This window comes from Salvia splendens, chromosome 2 (genome assembly GCF_004379255.2).
Source record: "Salvia splendens isolate huo1 chromosome 2, SspV2, whole genome shotgun sequence".
Classification (NCBI taxonomy): Eukaryota; Viridiplantae; Streptophyta; class Magnoliopsida; order Lamiales; family Lamiaceae; genus Salvia; species Salvia splendens.
The window spans coordinates 17,914,793-17,926,642 of NC_056033.1; the positions used below are offsets into that span (position 1 = coordinate 17,914,793).

The following is an 11,850-nucleotide window of genomic DNA, read 5'->3' on the forward strand; positions in this document are numbered from 1 at the left end:
TCCTATGGACTTATGGAACTTCAGGTGACCATGGTTGTGGTAAGGGACGAGAAGAATTTGGACGATGCTGAAGGAATTTATCTACCGAGAGAGAAAATTCTAACTAAGTGTGAATCCCCTTTCTCTCTCCAAGTGGCTTCCTTTTATAGGGAGGCTTGCCCTTGCCTTTTAGGGTAGACTCTCTTCGTGAAATGACTCTTTTGCCCTTGTTTGTGGTTGATCCTTCCCATCAATCCTTCTTCTCCATATCGAGCCTTTTTGGCATGCATCCTGGTCAGTATTGCACCCTTCTGGCGCTCTTTTCACCTGAGTTGTCCGAACCCTTTCGTACTGACGGGTACCCTTTTCCTGCACACTTTAGCAACTATTTTGCAGATATAATCCAATTAAGCACGTTGTACTTACCAGTAACCAAGACCTAGAATGCGACTTATCAAAGACATTCGAGTGGACTTTCTAATCTGTATTGGAGTCATCGGCTATTGCTGGAAATCTCTAGTGTTTCTATTGTTATGGATTTACTTGGTGATGTTGCTATATGTGACTAATTGATGCAATGAGTGATGGTATTTACTAAGTTCCAAGCTCGCTCTCTCTAGTATTCCAGAATCTATGCCCTTTGTGATTTCTATGATGCTTTCTAAATGCAAGTGTTGATGTTACCTCTTGTGATTGAAGTGGAAATGTGGCTGGCCTAGTTGGTGTACACCGAAAGCTCCTCCCTTGTCTCTTTACACGATTGGAATTGGTAGTGTGTGGTGGGGAAAACTAGTTGCATATAGAGGGGGTTTTATAGGCTCTCTTGTGTACCTGGAGTTTGTTAGCACCTTTGACAGAGATGTACTCTGAATCTCTGGCTCATTTCTAACAGATTTTGGTTCTTTATGGGGTGTGTACTTGTGAATTAATTGTGGCTGCTCCCTCCTCCCTCGGCAGCCCACTGCAGCATCTTAATCCCTCCCCTTTTTCAACGGCCATACTGACTTTGGGTACGGTTTTGCAGGTGAAACTGAAGCAGACGTGGTTGGCTGGAGTGCAGGGTGCTGTTGTAGCCTTTCCTTCTTCGTCCGGACTCGCGACAGCCTTGACTGCAGAGTGCAGTCCGTTGCAGGGGTTGCTTTGCTATCTTTAGGTGCAACTCTCCCCCAATCATAGAAAGGTATTGCTATCTTTCCCCCTTAGTCATAAGTTGCTATCTCTTTTTATTGTGTTTACCTTTGCTTACTCGTTTTTCCCTTATTTGTTTGGTTGTAATTTGCAGGGAATGAGGCTGGCCTACACATGGCTCATCACATTGATGTCCCATCCCATCGTGCCTCTCCGAATTTGGGCCGAGACGGCCTGAGGAAAATGGCCGATGAAGTTTTCTAGGAATCTCGGTTGTAATAGAGTAGTTCTATTTGAAATCTTCCCTTTTTCTTTCAACATGCATGTAATATCTACAATAGTTAGTGTATTTCGTTTCCTTTATTTTCATCATCAAGCATTTGTAATTTAAGACTTAGCTTGAAACTTATACATTGTATTTCGTTCACTTAAGAAATAAATGGATACCCCTTCGCTTCATTCGATCCTTATCTCCTTTCTTTAAATTTCCAGTTTTAAACCGCGTTTCCAAAAAAAATGGGTTGGAGACTTGTATATTCATCGTACATCAATTAATTAAAAAGATGAAACCGTTCTACGTTTCCAACGTTATTTCATAAGTCTCGGGAAGTTAGTTCATGGCTATTACAAGAGTCACCGGAGAAGAAGATCGGAGGACATTTCTGAGAGAGAGAGAAAGAAAGTTCTAGAGAGAAGCCAAAGACGAAGCATGTAGAGAGAGAGTAGAAAATGAACAGACTGAGGCACTGAGAAGGGATAGAGAGTGTTTAACTCTCCCAACAAACTCACCCTAGATCCAACGGTCCACGCCCACGATCCGCATGAGATGGCCACGTGACAGCCATCGAAGCGTCCCATTTAAGTATTGGGCCAACCCAGATTGGGTCACTAATATAGAACGGGCCAACCAAATAAATCAGCCCAACTGATTAATAACAAGCCCAAATTGAAGTCCACAATATTTCACATTCTCCACCTTGGACTAAATTGGGTAAACATAGGAGAGCTTTGGTCCATGTGTTGCTTCATCACAGCCTACAAGGTTATCTCAAGACACCAAAGAGTTGAAGCTCATTAGTCAAAAGAGTAACCAGGTTGCCAAACAAGACACCAAATGGCAAGCCAATTAGTCATGTAGGACTTTAGTTGCCCTGTGATTTCAATAAGCCACAGCCTAAAGAATCAGCAAGGTCTTTCCCCTGGACATGCACATGCACATGCTAACCACAGTCAAAATGCAACCTTTTAATACAAGTGAGCAATTTATCAACAGGTAAGCACTTAGTCCCATATCAGTAGGGTTCCTATCAGTATGCATTTTATGCAACAATATCTTTTGTTTTTCAACCACATCTCTAATGAAATGGAACCTAACATCTATATGCTTAGTTCTATCATGAAAAACAATATTTTTGCATAACTGTATGGCAGACTGACTATCGGACTAAACAGCAGGAATAGATTTCAAGAACTTGAGTTCAAAAAGAACTCCATTTAACCAAATTGATTCCTTCATAGCCTCTGTGATGACTATATATTCTGATTCAGTGGTGGAGAGGGCTACTATATGTTGCAATTGTGATTTTCAGCTTATGCAAGATCCACATACTGTAAACACATAACAAGTAGTGGACTTTCTCTTGTCCCTATCATTAGCATAGTTAGAATCCACAAAACCACATATATTTATATAGGGATGTCAATCGGGCTGGCCCGTCGGGTTTCGGGCCAACCCTACTCGGGTTGCGGGTCAATCGGGTGCGGGCTAATCGGGTTGTGATTTATTTCGGGTTATAAAAGCTCAGCCCTAACCCTAAAAGCTCGGGTTTCGGGCTAGCCCAGCGGGTTAATCGGGTTGCTACCGATAATATTAACATGCGATCAACCCAATAAATAATTATTAAAATTACTAATATTCATGCAATGTAAAACATTTAATTATGATATATTTGAGATATATGCTTAAACTCAATCATAAACATGATCAAATACTAATATTTCAGATATTTCGTAGAATTTTAATGCATGTTTTAGAAATTTAAATATTTTTCTTGTGAATTTGAAGTTTTTAATTTATTTATCAATTATTATATTAATAAAAATTCAATATATAATTTGTATATATAATATAAAATTGAAAGTTATTTTTTAGTTAAAATTAATCAATAAAATGTCGAATTAGGAGTAAAAAAATAGAATAATAGAAACTTTATCGGGTTTTCGGGCCAGCCCATCGGGTTTTCGGGCCAGCCCTAATGGGTTGCGGGTTAATCGGGTGCGGGCTAATCGGGTTTTGATTTTATCGGGCTAGAAATTTCCAACCCTAACCCTATAAATTTGGCGGGCTATTCGGGCCAGCCCACGGGTTACGGGCTACATTGACATCCCTATATTTATACCATCATCACACTTTGAAAAATGCAGACCATACTTAGAAGTATGTTTCAGATATCTCAGAAGCAATTTCAAGGCCTCCCAGTGCACAGGTCCAGGATTTGACATATATCTACTCAAGCAAGACACAACATAAGCAATATCAGACATAGTACTAACCATTAAGTACATAACAGAACCTATAGTATTAGCATAAAGGACCTTTTTCATGATATTGATATCAAATTCAGACTTTGGACACAAATCTTTACTCCAACAGAAAATGAGCAGCTAAAGGCATAGAAGCAGTTTTAGCAGCAGACATGTTAAACTTTTGCAAGATCTTAAGCACATATGGTTCTTGGTGAAGCACAAGGACATAATCCTTTATGTTCCTATGGATATTAATACCCAAAATCTTTTGAGCATCACCAAGATCCTTCATGTCAAAATTATCATATAAAGCAGATTGCACATACTTGATGGATTTAAGGCAGGGTCCCATAATCAGCATATCATCAACATATAGCAAAAGGAAGACATGAACCTTATCAAGGTTTTTCACATATAGGCAAGCATCAAAGGTACTTCTCATAAACCCAAGTTTTTGCATACAAGAATTAAACTTGATGTTCCATTGTCTAGGGGATTGCTTTAAGCCATACAAGGATTTTTTCGGCAAACACACATGATTGAGATACTTGGAATCTACAAAATCCTCAGGCTGCTTCATATAGATAGGTTTATCTAAGTCACCATGCAAGAAGGCAGTTTTCACATCCATTTGTTTCAGTTCCCAATCAAAATGAGCACATAATGCAAGTATTAGTCTAACAGTAGTAAATTTCACAACAGGAGCAAATATTTCAGTATAATCTACCCCCTCTTGTTGAGTAAAACCCTTAGCCACAAGTCTGGCCTTGTACCTCAGGCCATCTACCTCATTTTTAATTTTATAGAGCCACCTGCAGTTAACAACAGAAGCACCAGCAGACAGATGAACAAGCAGCCAAGTACAATTAATTTTCAAAGAGACCATTTCATCTTCCATGGCTTTTTGCCATTGACTCTAGAACTTAGATTTAACAACTTGTTTATAAGACTGAGGCTCATCACCATCATATTCATGCACATTAAAAGCTAAAGTAATCAAGTTGACCAAACCAGTATATCTATTAGGTTCATTAATGTGTCTCCTGACTTTATCTCTAGACAGGAGATAATTTCTTAAATTTGGACCAGGGTTAACAACAGGTTGAGTCTCAGCAACTTGGTCATCATAATGAGTCACATCTTGGTTGTCAACAGGTAAGGGTTCAGTCTCAGGTTCAGGCTCAGGGGTGATAGGATTTGAATTCCAGAAGTGCTCCACCTCACTTGGAGTATCCTCAGATGACTCCACATCAGTGAGAGTGTCAGTGGACTCCACCTCACTCAGAGGCTCACTGTCAACACTTGTTGGAGAGGAATCAGGGGCAGGTTTAAGACAGGAAAACTCATATTCATTGAAAACTACATCTCTACTTATAGTGACCCTGAAACCAGGCTCACTCCTATTCCAAATCCTATAACCATTTACACCCTCAGGATATCCAAGAAACACCCCTTTCTTGGATATGGGTCCAGCTTATCAGTTTTGGTATGAACAAAGGTACTACAACCAAAAAGTCTCAAATGGGATAAAGAAATTTTTCTACCAGTGTAAATAGATTCTGGACACTTCCCCTTGAGGGGAACAGAAGGAGACCTATTGACAAGGTAGGCTGAGGTCAGTAAGGCTTCACCCCAAAAATTTTTAGACAAACCACTTTTAGACAAAAGACACCTAACTTTTTCTAAAAGTTCATCCTTTCAGCAACTCCATTTTGCTGAGGGGTATAAGGGGTAGTCTCGTGTCTTTTAATTCCATACTGAGAACACATAGAATTCATTTGGGAATTATAAAACTCAAGACCATTATCTGTTCTGATCACCTTAATTGTTTTTCCAGTTTGATTTTCAACAAAATTTTTCAATGTCAAAAATTTTTTAAAGACCTCAGACTTATTTTTCATCAAAAAACACCAAACTTTTCTGCAAAAATCATCAAAAACAGACAGAAAATCCACAGACCCTAAATGAGTAGAAACAGAGGCTGGACTCCACACATCCATGGGTAGGTACTCAATACACTGTGACTGAAATTTTCAGTAACAGGTGTTGGGAAAGATACTCTATTTTGTTTGCCCAAAACACAAGTGTCACAGAAGGGGAGGCTATTTTGAAAATCATTTTCAGACAACAACTCATTTTTCTTTAAAATATTTAGACCTTTCTCACTCATATGACCAAGTCTATTATGCCATAACATGGTTTTATTAACCCTGACCACATTTGAAACATTATTCACACATGCCAAAGACTGAGCAGAACACACATAAAGGTTACATCTTTTCACAGCTTTAAACAAGCACATAGCACCTTTACAGATTTTAATTATCCCCTGCCACCACTTACCCTCAAGCCCATCTAGCTCTAAACAGGTACAAGAAAGCAGGTTGTAGCATAAATCAGGCACATATCTCACATCTTTCAAATTAAGCACATATCCATTGCTGAATTTCAAATACACAGTTCCAATGCCAAGAATCTGACACTTTTTGTCATTTGCCATACACACAAAGGTATTTTCAATAGGTTTGAACTCAGAAAACACAGATTTGAAGGGAGATATGTGATAGGTGCATCCTGAATCAATTAGCCAATCATTCAAGGAAAAAGAACAGCCAAGAGAGGAGTTAACAGACATAATATCATGAGTCATGAAGCAAACACCTTCAGAATCATTATTCTTAGCCAGGTTAGCAATTGAATCTAGTTGATTATTATTATTTTTCTGTTTTTTTGGATTAGGGCACCCCTTTTATAGTGACCAACCTCACCACAGTTAAAACATTTTCTATTAGCCTTAGGATTCTTGCTCTTTGACCTGGACCTACTCTTGCCCTTCTTTTTTCCATAGTCGTTAGAGTTGTTGTCCTCATTACCCCCTCTTGTTTTAGATCTGCCCCTAACATATAAAGCCCTAGACTGAGCAGATTTAAAAGCCTGATTTTCTTTAATTTCAATTTACTTAGATTTTAAAGAACTAATGATCAAATCAAGAGGGGCATTATCCATGCTATACTCTATAGCAGCTTTAACATCATTATAAGAATCAGGGATAGCATTCATTATAGCAATGCTAGTATACTCATCTATTGTTTTATCACCAGACCTTTTAATATCTTGAACAGGTTTTTGAAAAACATCAATGTTATCTTCAATGTCCTTTGAAAGATCAAGTTTAAACTTAAAAAGTTTTTCCAACAAATACATCCTTGAAGACATTGAGGTTTCAGTAAACAGAGTATCTAGTTTTGCCCATAATTCAGAAGCAGACTCAATGGCCCAACCTTTCTGATCACAAAATCAGAAAGATTGAGTATTATAGTAGACCTGGCCAATTCATTCATTTCTGCAACCTTATCTTCAAATTCAGTATCAGGGATAGTTCTCTCAACCGATTTAAAAACTTTTTGTTGAATCAAAATACATTGTATTTTCTATTTCCATATAACAAAATCATTTTTCCCATTGAAGGGTACAATACCAACTGGCTGAGACATTTTGAGAAAGATTTTAACACACACAAAAGAACCAACAAACCAGAAGGCACAGCAAGCAACCCTGCTAGCACAGAAAGTGGACTTAAACACGGAACAACTAGTGAGTCCAGTTTTAATTTATTATTATTATTTTTGTTTTTATTGGAATTAAAATTTTATTTTGGTCCAATTCGGTTAGAACTGTAACCGATCAGTTCTAACCAAGTCAGTCAGTGAAGTAACTGAGCTACAGTTCTGTTCAGTCCCGGTTAGTTTTTTGATTATTTTTTGTGGTCAATTAACCAACCGTCTACCCAACCCTATAAACAATACACAGCCCTATAAACAATACACAAGAAAAATAATAGTAGTACATAAACACGTTTACGCTTTCAATCTCTTATCTTATAGGATTACCATCTTCTAAGACTAATTTAAATACTTTAGATATAAAACCAACCCAATTTGTTTAGGTTAGAGTGAGATTGAGAGACAAGGATTGACTTGTATTATACAACCTTCCCTCCACCCAAAAATGAGAAAAATATATTCTTTCATATCAAGTCACGACAATTCACACAAGCCGAGAGGAACATATAAGGATTAAATACTATGAAAAGGAAACGAGTTGAAGAGAAACATGAAACCTGAATAAGGCCATGCTTATTCATATTTTCATCTCTTGCTTACTTCGCCTCTCTACTTAATTAGAGACTCATTCAATCAAAGCCGGCACGCCAATTCCATTAATTAAAATATTATTTCAATTTTTACTTCAATCAACAAGAATCTCTCAAACATCTCTCTCTCTCTCTCTCTCTCTCTGTTAGCGATATGCAGCGAGAGGATATACGATACGCTCTCTATCGAGACTCTATCTCGCTAATCTCTCTCTATCTCTCTCTCTCTCTCTCTCTCTCTCTCTCTCTCTCTCTCTCTCTCTCTCTCTCTCTCTCTCTCTCTCTCTCTCTCTCTCTCCTCAATGAAAATGTCCACTCCTTTATTTCCTAGTTCCACTCTCTCGGCCTTAGCAATTTTCTCGCTTTTTTGCTACCTCCACACCACCCTAGCTCAGCCTCAATGCAACGACGGCGTTTTGATCACGTACAACCATAACATGGCCGAGCGAATCGCCCGTTTCTTTCTCGGGAAAACCGGTTCGACCAGCCTTACCGGTTCAACTCGACGCTGACGGTTCTCAACCAGGGGGTGAAGGAGCTGAAGAATTGGCGGGTATTCGTTGGGTTCGAGCACGGAGAGCTTTTCGTGTCCGCCACGAACGCCGCCTTTCTTCCGGCCAACGTCAGCGGTGGCGCTGTTCTCTCCGGCAGCTCTGTGACCGACCTGAAAACTGCGATCGAGACGGCTGGAGATATCGAGCAGATGCGGGTGGTGGTGGAGCTGTTGGGGACGGAGTTCGGGGTGGCGCTGCCGGACGTTCCGTTGCCGGGAAATATTACTCTCGCTAATGACGGCTACTTGTGTCAGAATCCTACCATAACAGGTACTCTCCCTTTGTCCATGGTTAAATGTCTCGTAGTATTTGAGAGACACGAGTTTTTAGAAATTGTTTGACTTTATATAGTAAAGTGGTTAGAAAAGTTAGTGAAACGTAGGGCCTACTGTTATATATTGGTTTTAAAATAAAATGTGAGCGAAATTAGTTAGTAGAATGTACAGTCCACTTACCAAATATAGTAAAAGTGAAATGAGACATTTATTGGCGAAAAAATGAAAAAAGGAAAAATGAGACATTTAATGGCAGACGAAAAGAGTAATAATAGTGAACTGTGATAATACTTTTACACAAAAATTAAAAGTAGCTAGTACTTGCGTGTTCCCATTATATGTCCCATTTTTCATTTTAATTTGGTCTGGCCAGTTTTTCATTTCGGCATGTCCTATATAAATTATCTCATTTCATTTTTACCACTTTTTATAATGGATTTTATATTTCACTAATTCATTTTCATTTGCTAAGTTTTAATTTAAAACTAATACTTCGATACAAAAATATGATCCATACTTCATTAACTTTTTAAATCAATTTTGGATTACAATTCTTAAATCTCATACCGGTTCAAAGTTGGACATATATTGAGAAAAGAAGGAAGTAATAGAAAAAAAAATTATAGGATTACACTTTTCAATTTTAATACCATCCTTATTATTATAAATATAGGAATAATTTAAATCAAAAGCTTTATTGTCTTGATAATATTTTGATTATAATTTATAAATCATAAAGCTTCTTAGTCCATATAAGGACAAAAATTACTTTGAAAAAATAGATATTATATAAATCTTTTATTGTGTGTATAACTACTATTTTTTATCTTCGCCATATTAAAATGAATAGTTTTTAATTTTGAAGAAAGCGTTTCTGGTTCGGATATTGTGAATTGGTTGATTTAGTCTATGTAAGTTGGTAGTACTATATATTTAAGGAAGTTTGGTTTATGGGTGAATTAAATTAAAAATCGTTATTTAATTAATAATTCTTTGTCTTCTTTCGAACCACGTCAGATAAGTGGCATCATAAGAATATACTCCATCGGTCCTCTGGCAAGAGTTTTAAGATAAAAAGTGAATCGAAAAAGTTAGTGGAATGTGAATTATACTTTTATATATTAATTTTATAATAAAATGTGAGTGAAATGAGTTAGTGAAATGTAAGGTCTATTTCCAAAAGTAAGGATACTAATTAATTAGGGACGAAAAAGGAAATTGATGTTAATTAACGAGGGACTAAAGGAATATATAGAGAGAGTACATAACCAAGCCAATGTCACGGGCGAATTTTTTTTTTTCGAGATGCCTAATATTATCATTGCAATAACATACAACGTGTTGAATACCAAATTAGATTAAAATTGGTGAAAGTTTAAGGAATTTGATATAATTGTGGATGTAGGTAACAATACCATGAGCACTTGCTGCACACTAGACGCAAACACAAAGACAAACATCACATCGGAGCAAGGATTCTCACCCCTCGAGACAGGCGACGTGACAATAATGTATGATGTATTAACAACACACGATCCTAACTATTGGGCTCAAGTCACAATCTCCAATCACAATCCATTTGGCCGTCTCGACAACTGGAACCTGAGTTGGGAATGGATGCAAGGCGAGTTCATCAACTCAATGCGTGGAGCTCTCCCACAAATCATCGACGCCGGCGACTGCATCTTCGGCCGCCAAGCCCAATACTACAAGCAATTCGACTTCTCCAAGGTTCTGAGCTGTGCAACGAGGCCGACCATCGTCGATCTCCCTCTCTCGAAGCCTAACGATTCCGAGCTAGGGCTCATCCCTTTCTGTTGCCGGAACGGGAGCATTTTGTCGTCCGAGATAGATCCCGAGAGGTCAAAGTCTTCGTTCCGCCTCGAAGTGTACAAAATGCCCCCGGACATCAACAGGACCGAGCTCGCCCCTTCTCTCAACTGGCGAATCAATAGCACGGTCGGGCCGGATTACCAGTGCGGCAAGCCCGTCCGCGTCGCGCCGTCTTTGTTCCCGGACGCGTCGAGGCTGCCGTCCAGCCCTGGCCACGTGGCAGGTGAGACGGCAGCCCTGGCCACGTGGCAGGTGGCCTGCAACGCCACACTGACGAGAGTGAAAAAGTCAACATGCCGTGTGACTTTTTCATCCTTTTTCAATGATTCTATTGTACCATGCAACACTTGTGCATGTGGATGCCCCGCCTCCGTGGGTGACACGTGTAGTGCCACTGAGCCATCTGTCCTCCTTCCACCTGAGGCCCAGCTAGTGCCATTCCACAACAGGACAAAATTCATTAAAGAGTTTGCGGATATAAAAAACCGCAAACTCCCTAATCCTCTGCCCTGTCCTGACAATTGTGGGGTCAGCATCAACTGGCACCTTGTTTCGGATTTCAAGAAAGGGTGGACTTCAAGAGTCACCCTTTTCAACTGGGGCGAAACAGATATAGTTGATTGGCTCGCCTCAGTTGAGCTAGGTCGGGCCATGCCATGCTATGAGAAGGTCTACTCCATGCACGGGAGAGTACTGTCGTTTCCCAACAACGACACGCTCTTCCTTCAAGGGTTGCCGAGTTTGAACTATCTCATCGCGGAAAGGAACGGGTCGAACCCGAGAAAGGATCCGTGATGGATCCGCGAATTTTTGATGTTAGTAAATGCTGGTAGAGAATAAAGACTACGACACAGAGAATTTACGTGGTTCGATTTACTGAAGTAAATCTACGTCCACGGGAAGAAGGGAGGGCAAGATTGTATTGCTTGATCTGGGATTACAGCTTACAACACAGACTTGCTATATGGTATTTTATCTCTAGAGAGCTTAACCCTTTTCTATCTGATCTAAGTTCTATTTATACATTGAACTAAGGTCGTGGTTTGCAGCCCCACTAACAAGATCGTGGGTGAGCAATAACTGCTCAATAACTGCTTCGTACCACTAAATAGATCGTGGGTATAGCGTAGGTCGTGGAGGCCTTTCATGAGTCCACTAACTCCTAGTTCGGTCGAATGCTGAGACCGAACTGCTGGACTTTACCGATCAGCTCTTGCCGATCTGAGAGGAGAGCTTGACTGGTCGGCTTTTACCGAGCTGTAGGCTGAGTCCGAACTCTTTGGTCGTGCCGAACTCTTTGGTGCCGAACAGATACTCTTTCTTGGGCTCTGGGCTGATGGGCCGTCACTGTTATTGGGCTTGCCATTAGGGTTTAGTTCGTACCCCATCACTACCCCCCCCG

The 11,850-nt window shown here is 39.5% G+C and overlaps 1 pseudogene; it reads left to right on the top strand.

Annotated features, from left to right (window-relative positions):
* Positions 1 to 8,094: 8,094 nt before the first annotated feature.
* On the top strand, positions 8,095 to 11,243 carry LOC121775174 (annotated as a pseudogene).
* The last annotated feature ends 607 nt before the right edge of the window (positions 11,244 to 11,850 follow it).